Source organism: Orbicella faveolata, unplaced genomic scaffold (assembly GCF_042242905.1).
Source record: "Orbicella faveolata isolate gen_17 unplaced genomic scaffold, um_ofav_v1 contig_46, whole genome shotgun sequence".
Taxonomy (NCBI): Eukaryota; Metazoa; Cnidaria; class Anthozoa; order Scleractinia; family Merulinidae; genus Orbicella; species Orbicella faveolata.
This window is the reverse complement of record NW_028301576.1, coordinates 33,497,023-33,519,236: the sequence shown is the minus strand read 5'-3', so window position 1 is coordinate 33,519,236 and position 22,214 is coordinate 33,497,023. Positions and strand designations below refer to the sequence as shown.

Genomic DNA, 22,214 nt, shown 5'->3' with positions numbered 1-22,214 from the left:
CTCGTTTAACTCAACTCAATGAGAAGAAACAACACTGAAAATTTCAGATCAATTGGACAAATACATCTTGAGATATCTTTTCTCAAAGTTCTAAAGTACGCACTTTGAGAAAATAAGCTTTAAAGTTAAGAAATGCTATTCAGGAAAGCCACATAGACTCTACAGGTAATAAGTTTATGTATTCAGTGCAGAAAGTCCACAAATTCAGTTTAGAATGCTCCTGCTTCATAAGAGACTCCTTCTGTTTCACAAAGGACCTCTTCTCGTCGGGTTTGCCTCAGCTGCTCTGCTCGCTGGTGCTTTTCCTTCGCACTAGCCTGCAGGTCAGATTTCCTAGCCCGTTTCTTGTCCCTTAACAGAGCGGCTTTCGCAGTGAATTTGCCAGCTGGAATGGACAGCGTTTCATTCACTTTCCCTCTGCTAGCAGCTCCACTGTGAAAGTGTAATACTGCAGAAGCTACAGCACAGTGAATTACTTTCATGCCATGATGTTTATGCTTTGGGCACCTAACCCAAACCAGAGAATTGATGCACTCATTTCGGTTCTGTGTAGTGCCACACACACACCGTTCCAGAAGTTTTGTTTCACTTAATGTCATGAAAGTGGGGCGCAACAGTTCCAGGAAAATCTCAGGTAGGCTGTCATCACCCTTGTAGGTCGAAGTTCCTGTCGCTAGATCTTGTTGCCACTTACACCAGGAGTTTTCACCAGGTGGGCAGAATCTGTGTTGTTTATCTGGATCTTTAGCTTGAACAGAGTGGTGTTAAACAGCAGTAATGTTCTTTTTCATTGTATATACAGCTACATTAACCTCCCTATCTGATGGATTTGGGGTTGACAGGTTGTTCTGTCTAATGGCTAGACCATAGTATCTTTGGATTTGTTTCATTCTTTCGTCTGAGAGGCGGCCACGCCCTCCAATTGGCTTCCCATCAGCCACTTTGCCCTTAGTTTTTGTTTTTAAATTTAGAAGGTGCTTGCCCATTTGTTTCTGAACATGTCCAACGCAGTCTAGTTTGACCACCTTACAATCTGGGTAGGTGTCCTCAATGTAATGTTATGGCAGAGGTCAGAAAGATAACTTTTTATTCCAGCTAACGAGTACAAGCACACGTGTATATTCTGTCTCGTCCTACTACGCATGCTCAAAACCTGATATGTTTACATCTCCACCCTAAAAACTTTGCCGGGTGAAAGAAACAAACTTGGTCTCTAAATTGGAACCTAAATAACGCAAGTATTGTTCAAATTGAATCCAACACAACAAAATTCTCAGACGGCTGAGCCGAGTTGTTCTGATTAACAAAGTTTAAAGGTCCAGCCTTAATGGCTTCTTTACAACACGACCACTTCTGGTTGTCATATGTTGGTCGGCACTTCCCTCACCAACTGTAGCTGGTTTCTGGGGTGTCTGGGGTAATCCTGGTGACGGGACTTGGTGAGATGTAAATGTAGGTGCACTGGGCTGTGGTGGATTGTCTTGGCTAGAGAGCAGTTGACCTTCAAGGCTTGGTGCTACTTGGCCTGACGGTTTTAACTGTATTCTGTTGCGCCTTAGTTCAGAACCACTGTTTGTCTCTACAATGTAGGATCTTGGCTGGTTCATTTGCTCTTTCAGTGTTGCCGGAGTCCAGGTCTTGGTTTTTGGTTGAAACACCGATACTGGTTGGCCTGGTACTAGCTTTTGTAGCTCACGTGTGGACTTGCCATCATGCTGCTGTTTCTGAACATCTTGGCGGTGCTGCAGCTGATCTTGGTGGCATTCTTTTGCTTGTGACCGTTGGAGTCGTCCACTGCTGGGTAGTTGTGTGCGATATTCTCTATTGTTCAGTAACTTGGCTGGTGATGGTAAGTTGCTATCGACAGGCGTGGCCCGGTATGACAAGAGCGCAAGATACGGGTCCTGTCCTGCAGCCTCGGACTTCCTTAGAAGGTTCTTTACGGTTTGTACCATCCTTTCTATGAATCCATTGCTCTTTGGATACACTGGTGAGCTAGTAATGTGATTGATACCCCATTGGTCACAGAACGCTTCAAATTCCTTGCTGCTGTATTGAGGGCCATTCTCAGATACCAGGGATTCTGGTATACCATGTTCTGCAAAGATTGATTTGAGGTGGTTGATTATTGCAGCAGATGTCGTTGAGCTCAACTTTCTAACGATGGGGTATTTGCTGTAATAGTCTGCGACTAGTAAGTATTGAGCACCTCCATAGTCGAACAGATTGCATCCAAGCCTCTGCCATGGATAACTGGGTACATTGTGTGGATGCAATGTTTCTTTTGGTTGCTGTTTGGAGAACTGTGCGCATGTCGGACAGTTCTCTGTCATCTGTTTGATGTCCCTTGATATGCCTGGCCAAAACAGGCTGTCCCTTGCTCTCAGGAGACACTTCTCTGTTCCCATATGTCGTTGGTGTATGATTTGTAACATCTGTGGGCGTAGCTTACTGGGAATTACGAGTTTGTGTCCCTTGAGAATGAGGCCATTTTCCACACTCAGGTCCTCTCTGAAGTTCCAGAACTCTTTCAGGTCTTGTGGGCACTCATTTGGATATTCTGGCCATCCATGATGCACGACATCTTTTAAGTGACTGAGTACAACGCCTTGATCAGTGTACTCTCGTACTTCATCTAGTTTGGCAGGGCTGGCTGGCAGTGTTCGAGAGATTGTGTCCAGTTCCACCACGGGGACTTCGTTGTCTTCTGCAGGGGGCTCCATGTGGCTAATCCTGGAAAGGGCGTCTGCTATCACGTTGCTTTTTCCTTGAATGTACCTGATCTCCACGTTATATTTGGCCATTTTAAGTAGGAGCCTCTAAAGGCTTGGTGGTGCGCTCGATATGCTCTTCTTCCAGATGCTTTCGAGCGGCTTGTGGTCAGTTTCGATGACCACCTTCTTACCAAATACGTAATGGTTAAGCTTTTCAAGCGACCAACAGGCAGCGAGTAACTCTCGCTCTATGTTGCTGTATCGAGACTCAGTTTCAGTTAGTGATCGACTGGCATAGCACACTGGTTTGCCCTCTTGCGTCAACACACATCCAATGCCTTTAAGGCTTGCATCAGACTGGATTAGGTTCTCCTTTTCTGGGTCATAATAGACTAGGACTGGTACTTCAGTGATTGCTTGTTTGAGGTTCTGGAATGCCCTTTGGTGTTCTGGTTGCCACACAAATGGTACATCTTTTTTCATCAGCTGTCGCACAGGTTCTGACACTTGGACTAGAATGGGTGAGAACCTGTTCAGGTAGTTAATCATGCCCAAAAAGCACTGCAGCTCTGTAAGGTTCTTCGGGGATGGCATATCACGGATTGCTTTGATTTTGGTTTCGCCAGGGCGGATCCCGTCGGGGGTCCATGTGAGCCCAAAGAAGGATGCTTCCTTCACTTTAAACTGGAATTTGTCCGAGTTAAATCTCACATTGTTCTCTTTTGCTGTGTCAAGGACAGTTAGTATGTGCTGACCATGTTGTGCTTCGCCCGTTCCATAGACAAATGTGTCATCTGCAATACCGCTGAGCCCTTCAAGTCTGCCAAAGACCATATCCATTTTTTCTTGAAACACATCTCCACTGCACGTAAGGCCAAATGGAAGTCTTGTCCATCTATGCTTTCCCCATGGGGTGTTAAAGGTGCACAACCTACTGCTTTCCTCGTCAAGACTAACTTGCCAAAATCCACTGCGTGCATCAAGGATACTGAAGTGGGTGGAGCCGCTGACTTTCGGTATCACATCATCTATGGTTCTCACATAGTAGGGGTTGCGCTTGATTGCTTTATTGAGATTCCGAGGGTCCAAGCACAGACGGATCGACCCGTTGGGTTTGATGGTGACCACAAGAGAGTAAACCCAAGGGGTATATTCATCTTGGACCTCAACCAGAATTCCAGATTCTTTTAACTGGTCTAGCTCTTCTATGTAGGCTTTCTGTAGTTGTACTGGAACCTGTCTTGGAGCATGCTGTACTGGGGGAATGTCAGGGCTAGTTTCGATGTGGTACGGGGGTCCTGGAAAGCAGCCAATTCCTGTAAAGACATCCTGATATTCTTCCAACAAATAGTCCTTTGTCAGTGGGAAGGGGTGTTGTTTGCCTCTGATGTCAAATAGTTTGACAGTATTTGCATTGGGCATGGGCTTTTCACTTTGTACAACATTCTGGGTGGTTGCATTTGTGCTGGCTGTGACTGGCCAGTTGAGCTTTAGGAGGTTCAGATCTTGTGCAGACATGTTACCAATTATGGCAGGGCCATCAACGTCAACAACTTCTGCTTGGATAACTCTGGGGTTGGAATTGTTAGGACCCTTCACATATATTTGGCAAGATCCAAGATTTGGGATCTTTGCTCCACCATAAGCAGTTAACTTCACTGTAGGTTGTTGTAAGCTTAGTGTCTCAGGGCTTAGTTGCTTGTATAGGGACTTGGGTATAATGTTTGTTTCAGCACCTGAGTCTATCTTACAGAGTGCATTCATTTGTTTTCCTTCTGGCTTCAGTGCCAAGGAGACTTCTAGCAGAGCCTTTTCTCTACAGGATACAACGTTTACACTCATGGCCAGGGGTGTTGCTTCAATTGGGCCCAGGAACACATAATCATCTAATGATTGGGTAGGCTCTGACTCAGGTATGGCATTGTTATTACTAGTAGCTTCAATCTCATGCACATCCTTCTTTTTAAGTTTTGAAAAGCATACCTTGGCAAGGTGTCCCACCTTTTGGCAGTAATGGCATGTTGCATTTCTTGCTGGGCACTGTTCATGAGAGTGAGGGCCCCAACCACAATTCCTGCAGAGCTGCGTTTTTCCTGACTTGTTGCCTTTTGGGTTTTGCCTTGATCCACCGGCTACTGGGTTCAGCTGGTCGCTTTGGAATTGGTTTCTCCTGGTTGAGCTAACAGGGTGTACTGCTGACACTACTGGGTTCATTAGCTGAAGCTGCTTGTCTGCTGATTCATCTGCTTTTGCCATTTCTCTAGCTTTACTAAATGTCAGAGCATTTCCTTTGAAACACTCCTTTCTGACATGGTCTGAATTCATGCCGAGTACAAGGAAGTCTCTCAAGAATCGATCATGATGTTCCGATGGATAGTTGGCTTCTTTGACAAGGATTCTAAGCTTTGCAATAAATTCTTCTAACGATAGTGTACCTTGTCGAAGATTGTGTAGCTCCCAGGCGGCGATCAGCTCGATTGAGTGAGGTTTCACGTAGTTTTCGAATTTCTTCCAGTAGTTTTCCAGTTTCTTTTGTTCGTCTGCCGAGAGGCCCCAGCTGTTGAACAGCTCCAAGCCGTGCTCACCGGCCCAGTAAAGCAGGTGCTTACACTGAATTTCTTCGTCAATTTTGGCCATCGGGCCCGTAAAGAGCAGTTCACAGCGTTGTTTCCACATTTTGAAGCGTAAGTATAGGTTTTCATCCGTGCTCCAGTCCATGGTTGGACCCTTGGCAATGAATGAGGCGCTGGCGGCCATGTTGTTTTCTTGAATCAATCGTACACGTGTCGTTCGGAAATTACTTCACTCTTCCACCTTCTCCAGTGTATCGAGCTAAATGGTATGTTTGGTTACTTCGCAATCCCACTTCTGACACCATGTAATGTTATGGCAGAGGTCAGAAAGATAACTTTTTATTCCAGCTAACGAGTACAAGCACACGTGTATATTCTGTCTCGTCCTACTGCGCATGCTCAAAACCTGATATGTTTACACTCAACAGTGTTGAATGCCTTGCTGTCACCATCAGACACCATCCACTTGTATCTAATGTTGTGACGCTCAACCGATCTGTTCCACAGCACTGCTGCACCCTCTGCTTCCATGGCTGGCGAACATCCTCTAAAATTGACATCACAGTCACCAGAAGCTACATGTTCCATATGCCATTCTTCAAATTCTTCACCAGAACTACACTGTGCCTTTTTTACTGAACAACTCTGGCAGGATTTCGAAAGTACATGGTGATCCAGCACTTCTCCAGTGTCCGCAGAGATGACAAACACGACTCCAGTAAGAGAAGTGAAGCCTCTTTTTGCCCATGTACCATCGAAGCTAACTGCAGCACCCACAATTCCATCACTATCTTCACCGCCATTTTCTGCCAAAATGTGCTGCTGAAGCCTTTGTCCTGCTTGTTTCATGTCAATTTCTGCTTCCACTTCAAGAGCATCAAGAATTGTTTCTACATGCTGATAGTAAGCTGTCTTTGTGATACATGGCATTTTCATGATGCTACAAAAGGATGCAAGTCCTTTGTAGCCACTACCAGTCTCAATTGAATGATACACAATATGCCTGTTCACATCCACAAATTTCCCCCGCTTGCTTGTAAAAGAGGAAGTCTTCAAAGGGGTCTCTTCAAGGCACAAGCTGCACTGTGCAGAGAGATGAGCCATTAGCCCCCTTCTTCCAGATTGATTTTCCTGAATCGTCAAATTCCTGTAAATAATATGTATTAAATCCAATGTGAAAATACTTGTTTGAGGTACATCACTGTAAGTTAAAAACAGTGAACACTAACCGAAGCACAAAAGGGAAAAATATAATTAAAGAAAAAAACTAAAGAAGAGCACACATTGTATTTAAAATATCGACAGCTGTGTAAAATGCCTCATAACAAGCAGCTACAGAGAAACTGTATGAGACAGTTGAAACATTTGGCACAGAACCATTGACCACATGTAAACTTCACAAAGTATGTAAGCTTATTATTCTCACCTTCGCAAACATGTGCAATGGAGAGGGTTGAAGAAAACTGATTCAGATGTATCAGTCTGTATCCTTGACCTTGAAACCCTGAGTCATGCTGTTCATCAGAGCTTTGTGACAAAGAGTCTGGTAAAGCCAGTTTCGTTCTGGAGGCACTGATTGGTTGAGCTAATTTGGAGGAAGAATCACGCGATGTGCCAGGCGTTGCATCGTTGATTTTTCTCCCAATGGATGTTTCTTTTAACTTTTTGGCGTGTCTCTGTATTCCTGAGAATGGTTGCCCTATTCTCTTTTCTCTATACTGGTTTTTGGTCTTTTTTCCGGTCATTTTAGAGAGCAATCACTACTGCAAGAGAAAGGATTTCACTATGTTGTTGTCAAGATGATTGAAGCATGCTGCAGTTCTATCCCATGAGCCCAAATCACGATATTTGCGTCATGTAAGATCACATATAGTTTCCTGGTGGTTTTGGTGGGTGGTTTTTGGGAATTGAAAAAACTTCAGGGAATAAAACAACGCTAAAAACAAAGATATGCCGCTTGTGTTACCATGGAAACCAAGTTGTTTATTTCACCAAGGTCATAAATAATCGCTTGTCAAGAGCTAAACATTAAAAACTGGACCTTAAAACACATTTCAGAGGTAACCTAAATGGTTAAGGCTACATATGACTCAGTAAAAAAACCTCACATTTTGGAGCAAAATTCATGTGTACCCCCACCTTAAGAAGAAAGATAAATTTTAACTAGCAAGATCAGACCACCAGACTATGAATCTATTCCAGAATGTCCGCACAGTGGAGCAGTTAAAGAAGAGGTGGTACAAATCTTCTGTATGGGTTCCACGGAAAGAGCACATTCACTGAAAAATAATTTTCATCATTAATTTGAGCTTGAATACTGATATATCTCCCAGTAGGGTCAATTAGTTTTTTGATTATTTTGCAGTCAAAACCTTTCCAAAAGAGTATTGCAAAACCTCTCAAATTACTACTCCCGTGAGCAAGCTCCAAAGGGGTGCCCCATTCAGCTTTCCATTGTTTTGCGTTATTGACAGTCAAATGAGTTTCTTGCAGAAAAATATTTGCATTTTGTTTTCTGCACCATGCAAAAATTGCACGTTGTGTTTTAAAATTGCTCAAGCTTTTAACATTTAATGAAAGCATTCTAAAATCACCCATGTCTGTTATTATTTTTCTAATTTAGGTGATGGAAAAAGCATGGAAGACCATTGGCATTATAACATACCATTGAATAACTAATTGCATCGCACTTCACAGAGTTACGACAACACTAACACAGAAACACATAGACAAATTAAATTTTTTACCATTTAAAACAATTTTGCCTTTTATATTTTCTTCTTTTCTGAAGGAGTGAACCATCCTTTCTGTCCCCTTCAGCCAAGCTTGCTCCTATCTGGTAAATCTTAACTTGAATGCCATTGAAGTACATATGTGGCTTCTTATGAATAATCTTTATCAGTCAGTCAATAACTAAAGTAACTAAGTGTGGCATTTGACTTTAAAAAAAAAGTAAGCTAGATATTTAACAGTAAATAAATAAATAAATAAATAAATAAACTATATGGAGTAAAAGTTATAGCTGCGGCCATGATAGTAAACAGGTTCACATTCAGTAGTTTGTTTAACTGTTGTTGGCATGCTTTGGTTGTAGGTAAAAGGACTTCAATTTTGACTCACCGTTCAATTTATAGATAATACTTGCTGGAACGCTCCATGGAATGTAGGCGAATACGACATCATCACGACTACGAAATTCCTTTAGATGCCTCTCTTTCAACTTCTCACGCTCCTCCCTCACGGATTTAGAGACATCATCAGATATATAAAGATTTGCTTCTTGACACAGGTTGTCTCTTAACTTTGAAGCGGCTTTGCATAGATCGTATTCTTTGTCGGTAAATCTCAGTAGATGTACATGCTCTGGTCTTGGTAATGATACACCACTAGTGGCATTTTCCCATCGTTTAGTATTTGTGCGGTAAACTCGCATTACTTCTATCTCCTCCTCCAAGTACATATGCTCGAGCAAGATCTTGTTTACAAGCTCTAGGCAGGACAAATCTTTCTCAGCTCCTTCTGGAATATTCCAGACAACTATTAGTCCTCTTTGAGGGATTCTCCATTTCTTCTAATTTCTTTTCAAGTAATTCCAGTTGAGCTTGATCAGCTTTCTTCTCCATAGTTTGTTTAACTGTCTCCATTTCTTGATTCAGACCTTCCAACCCTGTGGACAGCCGGTTTGTAGTAGATTCAAGTGTCGTCAACTTCACATAAATAGGATCATGGCAGCTTTGACTGAAAACTTCCAACCTATCAATTTTCTCAGGAAGACCTTTCACCAGCTTACTCAACTCAGCTAGGCTTTCTGCCGACATAGTGGACTGTTGTTCAAGCTTCTTTCCTGAATGTAATTTACTCATAGTTGAGACCTGAAGCCATTTTTAAAGATTTAATACCAAGCACAGGATGACACGTCCTCACTCGTTTGAAGACATGCGCAAACATGATACTGGCCAAAATTACACACAGTCAGCAAATGTCAAAACCAGGAATGTGGTGTGACAATATAATTATCCAGGCAGTATCCAGTGCTTTTAACTGTATTGACTTGAACGCTTCAGTTAATCCATGGTTATTACCAGTAATAAGACTCTACCATGGAAATTGGGCTAGTCACCAGTTCTTTTCAGTCCATAAAGTGACTCCATTTATACGATGTAGACTGGTAACAAGCAATGGCAGCCACTTCGGGGAACAGCATGTTGCTGCTTCCAAAGTGCTATTTTTTCAAATGTATTGTGATTCAAATACAAGTATTCAAGCTACTTTTTTTTCATGTGAAAGGTCTACTTAGACTACTTAGCAAGCAAGGAATGATTTTTAAACAGCTAGATCAATACATGAATCAGTATTGAATTGAAGGACATCATGAATCAACCGTCCAACCTCCTTGCCCTCTGGAATTTCTTAAGCGCCTGCACCCCTCTGAAATTTCCAATTCCCTGTGTGGGAAGGGGCGGTATAGATAGTTTTTGTAACCATACAATTCATAAAAAATCACACAATTTTCAATAAGTAAACCCTAAATTAATTTATCCAAAAAATATTCTGCATCTACCCATCTGCAACCGATAGTAAATGCAAATAAACAAAGTAAAAAAGCAGCCTGAAATAAAAGGTTGTAAAGAATGATGCAAGTGCAAAATCGTGTGGTTACCGATCTGAAATGAGTATGGAATTTTACTTTGTTAACAGTGACAGTAAAAACTTTGATGATAAAGTTACAGACTTGAAAAGTAAATAAACATTAGCTTTCCAAAGAGAGACTAAACAAGCAAATCAAGACTATTTGTGACATCAAAATAGTAATAGCAATCAACATCATAACAAATGCTGAAGTTCAAGAACAAACAATGGCAATGCAAAAAACAAATTACATCTGTTAGATGCAAGACCATGACAAATTATCGTAAACCTACTTCTATGTAACCATAAAATAATATTGTACTCAAATTGTGACTGTTATTTATAAAGTGGAATTTCCTTTATTTCACAATAATGTGGAAAGTGTAAAACAATATACCACTATGAATTTGCATTATAAGGAAACAAATCGAGCCAGATTATAAACATAATTCATGGCAAAGAAGAATGAAAATCACCAAAGCATGTTACCAATTGCCTTCTTCAGGCTTCCATTTGGGGCTTCATTTTGCAGTGCTCATTCAGGGTTGCCACAGGTCAGGTAATGGTCAGAACAAAATATTCTTCAAGGTCAGGGAATCGTATTTTGAGATATGAAACATTCACATTTTGAAGAAAGGTCAGGAAAAATTGAGCTGATTAAACAATGCTGTTTTAATACCATTGAAATTTTGAAAACTTATCTGTCTTGATGAACGAGTGGAAAGGGTGGCTGTAAGTTGAGGCCAGAAGCCACTATTCCATGTAGATCTGACATTTTGTATTTATTTGGTCAGGGAAATGTGATTTTTATCAGGAAAAAGTCACAGAATTTTGAAAAGGCAGTAGATCCTTGTCTAGTTTCAAGTGATCTATGTATTTGGGCAAATTCTGTAAGGGCAGATGGTTGTCCATGACTGAGAAAAAAACTCTATTTCGATTTTTCTCCCACTGCTGTGACATTGTCTAATTTACTCTTCTGCTTTTCATGCTGCTTCTTGAGATCTATGAGTTCCGCCTACAATGCTGATATTTTGATTTTGTAACTGGAGAAGGACTTGTAATTTCTCCTCAAGTTTGAAGTCATTTTCTTTCATTTCATCCACTTTTTTATCAAGGGGTTTATTCTCCTGACTGTCAGCTATAATTGATAGCCCCGCAGTGTGGTGTTGTTGATAAAGTTCATGGCTAATTGCACTTGGCCAGTTTTTTGGTGGTTTTTATATGTTGTGTGATTCTACACTCTCATTTCGGTCAGAGAGCAGTCATATTTTGGATAACATCACTTCTTCCTTTTGGAGTGCAAGGAGCACTTCTGTGACTGGCTATTGCTTGGAATTATGTCCAGCTTGTTTCGAGAAATGTGGCCTTATACTCCACTCACGAAGGGGCAAAGTGGATGAGTGAGAAATGTCATTGGCTGTTTTCAAACTACAGTAGTGAATATGCTTGGAGTAGAATCATAATTATTAAATTAGTCCTTGTTTATGGGTGAAACGAAAATTTGCATTTGTAACTGTCTTACCAGCTACCTCCAGCATTGGAACAAACAAGCACACCTCCCCTGTGTTTTTGAGAAAACAAGAGTATAATGTTGTAACATACCTTTGTAAGGCAAACAGAAGAATCAAGTTGCAGATGTTAAATTTACAAGAAAAATTGTCATGTTTGTTGCTTAAACTTCTTAAAGGATTTAAAAAGTTTTAAAATTTAAAGTTTGTAATGATTATTTTAAGTTACATTTTTGTAACATGAATGAAAATACACAGTGCAGATCTGTGTGTTTGCCTGGGCTTTCAAACAAATCAAACAATATCAGGTAGAGAATCGTTGAAGAATCTGTTATGCTGTAAAGTGAGTCACTTATAAATTTGGGGTCAGAATAATAGAAATGTAAATAGTCAGTGTTACTACAGGAGTATGCTACACATGACTCACCTGCAAAAAATGCAACGGACTTGAAATTTTTTTGTAATATTATTATTTGTCCCAATCTTCTGGTCTTTTCTGTCTTACATTAATATCACCATACATATAACACCCTGTTCACACTCTCTTGCTATTGCCAATAATAAGAAAGTCATCAACATATGCAAGGATTGTTTTGAATCCTCGCCAGGCCATAATCTGTGTGCCTGCTAGTGTCAATCTGTGAAAGATTTGCAGGGATTTAGAAGCCCAAAAGGGCAGTTTATTGTCATACAAATGTGTGATATATTCCAGCTGTGAAGGGACAAAATTGCTCATTTTTTGATAAAAGGATCAAACTTGGCAGGGTTACTAACCTCCATAAGACAAATATTTCCTGATATGGAGCCATGCCAAATTTACACCCAGAACCATGGAATGGGCAAAAAATGGAATACAAGGCCCTTACATGGAAATGAGGCTGATGCAAAATACTAATTTCTTGGCCTTTTGGGACTGCTGTGCCTAGTGTCTTGCTTTTGTTAACCCAACAAAATTAACCAGTGCGTTTGAGTCTTAAATTAGGTCACATGATTGTGAAGTGACTATTGTTTTCAATTACCCAGCAAAGCAATTGGCCCTGATGAAATCATTACCAGTTTTTCCATGCAAATTTTAGCCATTTGCAAAGTAGATTTTATTACCTAGTCTGGGAAATTCGAACCTTAAATGTATGTTTGGTTTGTGCCAAAAATGTAATACCAGAATTTTGCGTCAAATTGAGGCTGAGATACAGGGTCAATATATTTAGGCTTCATTGACATGATTTTCTTGAGTTACTTGCATACTGTGATTGACACCCCTTCTCTATTACTTTTGAAACCTACAAATACGCCATGATGTATTAGGTATGTTACAATAGACACTTGCTGAACTTTTTTGTCTGATGAAACTGTTTTGAAAAACAGCTTTCATTGGCTATAACGTTTCTATGCCAGCTTTTAAAAACACTAGTTGAATCAAGGTTCCTCAGTTGCAATTTCCACCATTACACAAACCAGTACAGTCAAGATTGGCCTTCAAGCATTTACAGTGGCCCCTGCAGCCTTTCTTGGAGCCCCAGTGAATTAATTCATCTTTTTCCCATTCTCATGCAGAGGATGATGGAATAACGGGTTGCTTTAGAAGCACTTGACTCCAGATGTATGCTCCTTGAAAAACTGCACGCATTGTGTGTTGTTCCAGTGTTGCTCTTGTTGGTGGGATGTTTTCAAGGCTCCTAGCCTTCTTTGAGAATAGATCTTTCCCTGCTTGATTGACTTCCTCTATTGTGCTCGTTTGGTCATAGAGCAGGACAACAAACCTTTCAATAACAGCCATACAATTATCTTCTACCTTTTCCAGCAACAACATCAGTCTAAACAGGACATTGAACCTTGGCAGGAAAAAACCCAGGTCCAATTGCCCGGGGCAGGTAAATTTTGCTCTTGGGCAAGTGAAAATTGAACATTGGTGGTCTGGTGGGCAAGTGAAATTAGCCTGAGTAGTCTTGTCAGTGATAATTTCCGATAAAAACAATTTCAAAACTCAAGACCTCAAGATGAGCAAAACAATGAGTTAAAAGCATGGATTAATTTAAATCTAAGCATACTTTGCTTGGGTCCATTGTGTGCCTATTGGGCAAGTGATGTTTTAGTGGGGGCAACTGAAAACTGAAAAGGACTGACCCACTGGGCAACTGGATTTCAAAATTTTTTACCTGCCCTGTTAGGACTGTGTAAAATCAATCAAGTGTAAACAATTATCCAATACAGCAATCTAGAGTTTATTGTTCAATGATCAAACAAGAAGTAATTGCATTCTAAGTGCAATTGTTTTGTCTAATATCCTTGCATAAATCACAAGTATAGTTGTAATAGACTTTAAGTAAGTTGTTATTGCAAAATCGCATGTTCGTTCTCCTTAATTAGCTTAAAACTCTGAGTAGAAGACCACCTGAAGTAAATGCATTCAGTTACATCAGTTCATACAGTAGAAAACTACAGAATTCTGGGATCTTGAAATCTATCCCTACTCGTTACAGGGGTCAAATTGTGACCTAACCTAGTAATGCAATCTCTAATGAATACCTGATCACAAAATAATCAAGTCATGTTTGTAGGACTTCTTTCCCTGACATATATCAACCATGGAGAAATAGTAATTATTTGCATGGAGCTCCTTGGATGTAAGAGATGCATAAATTCCAATTACCTACTTATCATGTCATCTTGTTGCTACAACAATCATCATCTTATGTTCTGGTAGTCACAGTTGCAACAGTGCTTCCCTGAAAAAAGCCACAACTTGTCTTATTTTGGCAAGGAGATGACTCACAGAGCTGATTATCAAAGCACTTCCACAGGCAAGATCTGAGGTGTGAGCCAATATGTAATGAGGCTCCTAACTCTTCAGCTGCTGCTGTCGTGGTTGAAGCATTATTTAAAAGAGGTTGAGTTGGTGAAGATTCCACTCAGTCACTTCTTCCCTGAATACACGTGCTATGTGGACACCATTGTGGCTTTCTGAAAGGAATTTTATCTGAAAGAAAAGATGGAAATGGACTTTGAGTTTTCCAATTAGATTTGATTTAAACTTATGAAATACAAATAAACTACCCTCTATAATTCATGTGTTTGAAATTAATACCATCAAAATGACTGGTGAAGTCGTAAGTTGGTTTTGGTGGACAATTCATGATCTTTTTGTTTTGGCCTTTAAAAGCAACTGGTCAGTTGAATGGTCTAGGTCAAACTGTTTCATCACTGCCTCTGTGTCTTGAACTTTCATTGCATTGATCAAAGTGTCCTGGTTCATTCTTGTTTTCACCAGACCTTTTGAACAATTCATCCCTGAGAATGACCTCTCATGTGCGGCACTTGTTGGTGAAATACAAGAATGTAGTATTTTGCTGTCATGTTTTGAATTTCCTTAAATGATGGTAGTAGTTATGGTGAAGTGGGTTGCCAGCAATCTTGTTCCCAGAGTCTTTGTTCCCCTTGACCAGGGGTTGGAAAAACAAGAGCTCTGGGAGCAACCATTTCAGGCGTGCTCCATAGATGCAGACCGCGCAGTGAAACCGGATGGGCAGAATTCGTTTAATTTAAAATGGTTGCTCCCAGAGCTCTCGTTTTCTGACCACTGGTCATGGGGAACGAAGACTCTGGGAACAAGACTGGGGTGAGAGGCATAGTTCACATGATATGCTATTCACTTTGTTGCTCTGCATGATGTTATGGGTCCTGTATACATGTATGCCTTATTTCCTTTTCCTCAAAGCAATTTTCAATGGTAATAATTATTACATGTTTGAACAAGGACTAATAAGTTAATTTATACATACATTTTGCACAAATGCATCATCAAAACATAAAAGTCATTAGTTGAGGGTATTGGCAGTGAATCAACAGTCATAGGTGTTGGCTAAATTGAGAAAAACCTAAGATGAAGGTGCTTGTCAGATGCAAAACTGTTATGTTGATCTCATGAAATAAATATCTCATTGAATCTTAATCAAACATTGATTGATGGGTCTAATTTAAGAACAGTACAGTATTTCCCAGTATTCCAGAGATGTTTTAGGAAGAACCCTGGAAAACAAGGTGCTGGTTTAAGTGGCTGAAGGAGACAGGCCTCTAGAGGGGTCCAGAGTTGCTGTGGATGCAATTTTGGAATGTTGTTTTCACCTTGACCACTTGTGGTATATGCATATGCATATGTATATGTATATGTTCATGTTCTGTTAATGGTTTTTTACAGTTATAGCTCATTGTAGCTTATTGTGAAACTGTCCTTGGGAATTCTTTTTTTTGTGACCAGATCATTCTTCAACCTGTATTGAGGATCATCATACCAACCTTGAAAGGCACAGCAACAGCATCAGATTTCTTCCTGGCAATGCTTTCATTCTTCTCCTTTCACACTTGCTTGTTTTGGTTTGTCAATTTAATGTTCTTCCGTTCTGTTATCACGATACACTCAGTTTCTTTCCTTTAGAGCCAGGCGGCTTTATTTGTCATGTGATACTACACTCATTTTGTTCAGAGACAGCAGTCATAGTTTGGATAATGTCACTACCTTTTTTAGTTTAAAGAATGCTACTGTGACTGCATATCTTTTGGAGATAACCTACCTTGTTATCTAGTTGATAAAAGTGCCGTTTTTGGTACTGACTTGTATATTTTAGCAAGATGTTTTGGCTAACTCTTAAGCCTTCATCAGTTGAAAAACCGCTTGATGTTATGTGTGATTTAAAAACTGTTTAACATTGAAACGTTGCACTGCTGTATGTGCATGACTCGAGAGAATTTTAAGTGGGTGCTAAGCACTTGTAGACTTCTGGGATGACCATGTGATCATTCCCAGTGTGCGGGACTTTTACCAACATCCAAGCTTCTAGAAAAAGCTGCTGATGGTAATGTGCCTCATGTGCGACGACTTCAATGTTGTCAAAATTCATGTGATGATAACATTTGTGAACATGGCATGCAAGTTTGGAGTTATGATCAAACATCAACACAGCCTTTTTGTGCTCCAAAACCCATGTCTTCAGTGATCTTTTGGTCTGGCCATAGTATACAAAATTGCACTGACTGCAATTGATTCTGTACACCACTCCAGATGATAGACAGTCAGTTTCATCCTGCAGTTTCAGTCGAGGAAAAAGACTGTTGATGGTTGATGGTTCTCTGTGGCTTCTCAACTATGTCATCTCCGGACTACATTTACTCAATTTTTACCTTCTTATCTGTTGTTTTCTATTTGCTTGTAATGAAAATGCAGTGCTTCCCCTTACTTACTTACTTTGGCCCTTTACTCCTCCTGGAGCATAGGCCACCAATAACAACTCTCCAGTCTCCTCTGTCCTGAGCTATCCTTTCAAGTTGTTTCCATGTGTGTCCAGTCCTTTTAATGTCCTTTTCAAGCTCCCGCCGCCAGGTGTTCCGTGTCCAGAATACAACACCATTCCTCCTGTTGTCAGTCGCAGTTGTCCTGACTGCTTCCACCTGGTCTCGCAAAGTCCCAGCACCACAAGGTTGTAATTGTGCATTTCTCTAGCTACCTGGGCAGTCTTCCCTGACTCAAACATTGTTCTGATGTTCCAAGTTCTGATGTTTAAGGTTTTTCTGGTTGACAGAAGGGTAGTCAGTGTTGCAGGTTCCTTTCGGTTTTCCCTCCAACTCGTCATGCACCTTCGAGAGGAAAGCCCCTCTTCTCCCAGAACTTGTGGAGTTTGTTGATTCATCATTGGTGTTTCTGTAGCAGCATAGCTTTTACGGGGTAGGGGTGCTAACCCTACATCCAACCTTCTACTTTCTCAGCTGGGCTTAGGACCGTCCATGGCGGAGAGTGCTTCCCCTTAGTAGGTTGATTATTTCTTCCTTTAATGGTGTCTATGAAAGAGACCAAAATGTTTATATTCAGCCTAAACTGCGGGTCATTCAACTGGTAGTTGTATCTTGCACCAAGGATGTGTGGACAATCTTCCTTGAAGTTATTTGGCTGATTCTTGGCTCAAGCTGTTACCTTTCCTTCTCAATTTACCTGAGTATAGTTATTTTCCTTACATGTGGCATTGAAGCGTAGGGGTAGGGTTAGGGTTTCATGTGCTATGTAAATATGATCTTTACATTGTAAATGGTCCAAAGTTTCTGATAATTTTTTTTAAACAAAAATTTAAAAAAAAATAAACTTTTTCTCCTCTGTTGTTGAGATTCAAAAACAATTTTTGTCAGTACTTCTGAAGTGCTGTGGTTCAGTGTGTACATTTCACACCTGTTAAGTAATATGAGATACTGAAAAGGTTCCACTCAGGAAGAAGATATCTGCATGAGCAGCGGGGTTTGTTATCCCTATGTGTTCAATAATTATTTTTAGGAAATGGATTTCTCTTGTGGAATATGGTAAGGATGAGGGGGTATTGGGAAAGCATAGTTCTCTGGAAATACCCCTGACTGGCAGAAGTGACTGTCTTGTAGTCCTGGGTGCACGGGCTGTCCTTGAGATACAAATAGGATTTAAAATATGCATACAATACAATACAGTACAAATTCTATTGTCAGCTCCCCATAGGGGCTTTTCAGAGACAATGATAAAGACAATTAAAAAAATACTCAAAGATTATTGATAAACAATTATTGAAAAACTATTTACATGTAAAATTTAGGACATTAAAAATTGATTTAAGAGGAAGGTTTCATTTTATGTCTAAAAATGGTAAAAGATTCAGTTAATTTAACATGGGGCTTCAAGGCACTCCACATAGTTACAGTTCTGTAACAAAAAGATCTCTGTCTCGGCTTGGTTGTAAAAAGCGGTATATTAACCCATTGAGCCTGTGCCACCCGTAACCGCCCGTGCGAAAAACTCCTCCATTTCCCTGTACTGCCTGTAACCGCCCGAAAAAAAGTACATGGGGACAATTACCTTCCCTACCCTCCCTGAAGATTTTTTGGTTCTCCTATTGTTCTATTCTTGAGGACGAATAAACCAATCAGAATGGACTTTCTGAGCATATTTTCAGAGGACTTAAGGGATCCTAGACAGACGGTTTTTCTTCTTAAAATCACGTGCTCGAAAAGTGCAGGTAATCATGGTGCATTGCGGGCCAAATCTAAAAAACTTCCAAGGTCTTGTTTTCATTCCTAACACGGATAAATTGCCGCTTTGGGCTTTAAAATAGAAAGGAAAAATACAAATCAATGTTCAGGTGGCCTCAGAATGGAGGATCAAGGAGTACAGAGTCCTCAAAACTTTCTGGTGAAGAAGTTTTTCTTCCTATGACCGCCGAGAAAACTTGAAGATCGGAGCGCTCTCAAGTAAGTTTTGACGACAGATCGCAGGTTTAAAGCGGCTTTTGGGACTTCAGAAACAAAAATGGTAATGTATATTATTTCTTTGAAGTTGAATTCAACTTTTGGAATGATTGGTAAAGCCATGGGCGTAAAAATGACTGCAAAAGTGGTCGGCAAAAACTCAAGCTTTCGCGTTAGTGTGAAGAATAATTTGAACATGCGGTCATGTAGCGAAGCATGTCTGCGAAATTTTGAACAATTATTTGCTTTTAAATAAGTTTCTTCGTCTCAGCTTGAATGAAAATTTATTGTTATTGAACTTCCTTTCGCATTTCTTTCATTTGGTTCCCTGTATTTGGGAATTTTAGGTTTTAAAAGTGAACAGTAACTTGCACACTGGATTTCTGCATATTTAATTTACGGCCACCTCCAGGTGCTTTGTTTATTTAGTTTATTCGCTTTGATCAAATATTTTTTGGAGTCTTATTCAGCTACTACAGAACCGCTGAGAAAAGAACTAAATGGCCACTGATTTAACACAGTTGAAATACGACTGATCTCAAAATAATTCGCTTGTTTTTGTAGTCTTTTTGATTTACGACTTTCCTCTTTCTTTCGCAGCTCCATAATATTTTCATCATGCGGCGAAGAAATAACTTGATTTCTTGTGTTCAGATTGATTTTTACATGAGTTCTTCGCTTATATTTTTCGTTGTTTTCTCAAATCTTAGCCATTATAGTACAAGAAATTCAATTCTGTTGTATTTGGTTTCGTTTTTGTCCTCCAAAGTCAATAATTAACTCATTTTCGCAAAGTCAATTTTCTCAGCTTCTGTGGGACATTTTGTCGTGCGGTAAAGAAATAATAGAATTTCTTGTTTTCTCATCAGTTTTACACAGTAGGTTGAGTTCTTTTTGCTAATATTTTTTAATATTTTGACCCTTCATTTATTCAACTTTAAATAAACGATATCTTGAAACTTGATCTTGTGTCTGTGGTTGCTGCGCATATGGTTTATTTTTGTGCTTTTGCTCTCTCAGAAATATTCCAAAAAAACGCCAGGGAATTAGAGGTGGGTCACGGGCAATTTCATTCAGGCGTCAATGGGTTAAGCTGGGTAGATTATCTGGTCGCCTGACCGCTAATGTTCCCTCTGGAGATAAAATTGTAAGAAATGCATAAGAAATGAACTTTAAGTTTTATGTTTTGTTTGTATGTTTATTGCTACCTCAAGTTGGAAGTGGTGAAACTTTGGCTGGAAGCTTAAAAAAACCCATTGATCACAGTTTGATTTGTTAAGTAGCATTGCAAAAATGTTTCTCACAAATAACATCAACTCAAAGCACTGTCAGTGCTGTGTCACCTTTTGTTTCCTGATCTGACCTCTTTCTGCGGTCTGCACGTACACTGCTGACAACCCATTTGCCATAGCAGTCTGGAGTTTTCTTTTTGATGTACGCTTGCCTGTGATTCTTTAAAACAGACCCCTGTTCCTCAACCTCGTGTTCACTCACACCACTCTCCTCGCCGCTAAAGTTGGCTGGACCAGACAGATGTCCTTTTCTTTTGCTTTCCACATCTCATCCACTACACAGTCACAGTCTTGCATAGAGTTCAAAAGTGTGCGAACACCTCCTTTTGTGATTCCTAAGTTTTGAAAAGTTTTACTGTGGTTCCTTGGAATTGGTAATTGGTAATTTCTTCAGGGACATCTGTATTAAAATTGTTGGAGTGGAGCTTCTGGAAAATGAAGTGCAAAAAGATGGTCAGGCAAATGGCCAGTCTGGGTATAATCTCCAGGTCTTTTTTTATTTCAGGTGAATGTTTCGGTTTAAATTTTTATTATCCACCTCTAGGGCAAAGTCACCGTAGATTGAGGTAAATTGTTTTGGATTGTTCATGAAGTTGATACTCTCTTGCAATGTTTGTGTGGGTAGCAAATATGATGTTGAATGATGGTTGCAAATCATTTAAGGCCATTGCTAGGTTTCAGTTTATTGTAGTAAGGAAATAGAGGTATTGTTTCCTCTTTGAAAGTTTTACTCTGTTGTGATGACAGTCCGGTCTTTTAAGGGTGGACAGCGTGGGCTACTAACCTTCCAGATTTCTTTTTACTTCATCGAAACTTTCCACCCTGTATGCAAGTTGATGCATTACCGAAGACGTGGTAAATAACAAAATTGTTGAGCTGTATGAATTTTCAAGTGATAAAAGCCTTGATTGAAGGCTTAGTCAGGAAACAGACAGGAGAATTGAGTAGAATTTACAGTATTGTAAATAACTATGGACATGGCAAGATTATATAAACAAATATGTTGATGAAAAGGCAGAAAGACATATCACAGGAGTGGGAGTTCTACAGTCACTGGTTGGAGAGGGATGGTGAAAAAGGAAATCATTACAGTGTGATATTTTTATTGGGTCATCCTTCAAAGTGGTAACCCCACTGAACAAAGCTAAACTTTGGTGATCCAATGAGAGACAAGATGTGGTGCTTTCCTTGTGGTATAGTGGCATCATCAATGTTTTCCATGCTAAGTACAGTATTTTATTTCTAATGTTTCTCAAAAGATAAGAAAGAAAAAAACAAATTTGGAAGCCCACACCTGCAATTGACCCCAGAACCTAAAATAATTGTAAATTGTTACTACTCAAGTAACCAGAAGCAAAGAAACCGTGTAATAAATGCGAATGTGCACAAACGTGTCATGTAACTGTCCATTGCATAACAGGTGAATCAAAACACCTTTCTTTTTTAGATTGAAAGCTGAAGTCATACACAGTGCCTCTCTCCACCCAGGTGTATAGATGGGTACCGGCAAATTTAATGCTGAGGGTAACCCTTCATTGCACTAGCATCTCACCCAGTGGGGAGTAGCAATACTCCTAGTCTCTCCATGCTACTGAAACCGGGATAAGCTCCGGCCTGATGAGCCACTTGGCTCATATGCAAACTTTACCTTTAACCTACCAGATACGTTAAGTAGGCGAGTGGACCACTGATGTTTTTTTTAAGTTAAGTGATTATAGTAAACTCCATACATTGAGCACACAGTGGAGACGGAAACTAGAGTTGCCAATACCAACATGACTACACATAACAGTATGACCACTGCTGACTTCCAGTGCCTCTTTATATATACCTGGAAAACAACATGAAAATGATGTCACTATTTCCTTCCCTCATCTGTGAAAAGAGTTCTAACGCAAGTGACTCAAATACAGGCCTTTATATTTATTGTGCATTTTCCCTCTTTTGTGGTCAGCATGTCTAGATTCATCTTATTACAAAGTTTAAAACTGTGGGGCGAATTTAGAGCTGCCTTAAATTTTTGAATATTTAAAGTGGCTGTGAACCTTTTTCCACGAATTTTATTTAATTTTTTATTATATAGCTCCATCAAAATCCAATATTGCCAACAGACCTATCTTTTATTAATTTTTGCAGACTGTCCAAATTTAAAATAAATGGGATAGTTTTTGCTGGAACGTCTAGTTTAGCTTTGAACAAACTGTCCAATTTGAGAAAAATCTGGATACTTTCCATCAACCAATGAAA

At 39.9% G+C, this 22,214-nt stretch overlaps 1 protein-coding gene and 1 pseudogene across 2 annotated transcripts in view; one reads left to right on the top strand and one right to left on the bottom strand.

The window, feature by feature from the left end:
* LOC149099887 (uncharacterized) overlaps positions 1-22,214 on the top strand; it is a 36,405-nt gene extending 14,191 nt beyond the window's left edge. For both annotated transcript variants that reach the window (XM_089278370.1, XM_089278369.1), the window contains one exon: positions 1-22,214. This exon is cut by the window's left edge. The gene's annotated coding sequence lies outside the window, so the exon portion shown is untranslated.
* On the bottom strand, positions 210-7,032 carry LOC110061944 (uncharacterized; annotated as a pseudogene).